Source organism: Mandrillus leucophaeus, unplaced genomic scaffold, assembly GCF_000951045.1.
Source record: "Mandrillus leucophaeus isolate KB7577 unplaced genomic scaffold, Mleu.le_1.0 Scaffold280, whole genome shotgun sequence".
Lineage (NCBI taxonomy): Eukaryota > Metazoa > Chordata > Mammalia > Primates > Cercopithecidae > Mandrillus > Mandrillus leucophaeus.
In genome coordinates this window covers 44,487-45,872 of record NW_012102921.1, presented here as the reverse complement: position 1 = coordinate 45,872, position 1,386 = coordinate 44,487, and the positions used below count along the sequence as shown (strand labels likewise).

The following is a 1,386-nucleotide window of genomic DNA, read 5'->3' as shown; positions in this document are numbered from 1 at the left end:
TGTAATCCCATTACTTTGGGAAGCCGAGGCAGGCGGATCACCAAGTCAGGAGTTTGAGACCACCTTGGCCAACATGGTGAAACCCTGTCTCTACTAAAAATACAAAAAGTAGCTGGGTATGGTGATGGGCGCCTGCAATCCCACCTACTCGGGAGGCTGTAGCAGAAGAATCGCTTGAACCTGGGAGACAGAGGTTGCAGTGAGCTGAGATCGTGCCTCTGCACTCCAGCCTGGGCAACAGAGTGAGACTCTCTCTCTCAAAAAAAAAAGATACAGGAAAATGGTCCATTTTTATGCTTAGGTTCAGCAAAGTATAGACAGCGGTGTAGAAAGAGGATTGGACACAAAGGGCGGGATCTGAAGGAACAGACTGAGCGGGGGACCCAGCCAGGCCTGTCTGTCTAGATTTTTCTTGGCCTCTCTGAACAGCATTCTTTCTGGGTGTGGAACAGAACCCTATCTTGAATGGGGGTTTTATGACCTACAGTCAAACCAGGTAGATTGGGTAATTTCTTTCATTCTTTTTTTCTTGCTTGCTTTCCTTTCCTTCTTTCCTTTCTTTCTTTCTTTCCTTTTGTTTTTACTTTTTTTTCTGTTCTGTTGCCCAAGGTGGAGGGCAGTGGCATGATCACAGCTCACTGCAGCCTCCAGTTCCTAGACTCCATTGATCCTCCTGCCTCACCGCCACGCCCAGCTAATGTTTTTTTAATTAAGACGGGGTTCTCAGGGCCAAGTGTGGTGGCTCATGCCTATAATCCCAACGCTTTAGGAGGCTGAGGCGGATGGATCACCTGAGGTTGGGAGTTCGAGATCAGGCTGGCCAACATGGAGAAACCCGGATCACCTGAGGTTGGGAGTTCAAGATCAGGCTGGCCAACATGGAGAAACCCCGTCTCTACTAAAAATACAAAATTAGCTGGGCGTGGTGGTGCATGCCTGTAATCCCAGCTACTCGGAGGAGACTGAGGCAGGAGAATCACTTGAACCCTCGGGAGGCAGAGGTTGCAGTGAGCCAGGATTGCACCATTGCACTCCAGCCTGGGCACCAAGAGCAAAACTCTGTCTCAAAAAAAAAAAAAAAAGACAGGTTCTCGCGGCCGGGTGCGGTGGCTCACGCCTGTAATCCCCACGCTCTGGGAGGCCAAGGTGGGTAGATCACCAGTTCAAGACCAGCGTGGCCAACATGGTGAAACCCTGTCTCTACAAAAATTATAAAAAAAAAAAAAAATTAGCCAGGCATGGTGGTGCATGCTTGTGATCCCAGCTACTGAGGAAGCTAAGGCAGGAGAATTGCTTGAACCAGGGAGGCGGAGGTTGCGGTGAGCTGAGATCATGCCACTGCACTCTAGCCTGGGCAATAGAGCAAGACTCCATTTCAGAAAAAAA

At 49.5% G+C, this 1,386-nt stretch overlaps 1 protein-coding gene across 1 annotated transcript in view; it reads left to right on the top strand.

Annotated features, from left to right (window-relative positions):
* Window positions 1-1,386, top strand: part of SH2B2 (SH2B adaptor protein 2) — a 37,515-nt gene that overhangs the window by 27,682 nt on the left and 8,447 nt on the right. The gene's annotated exons all lie outside the window — the stretch shown is intronic.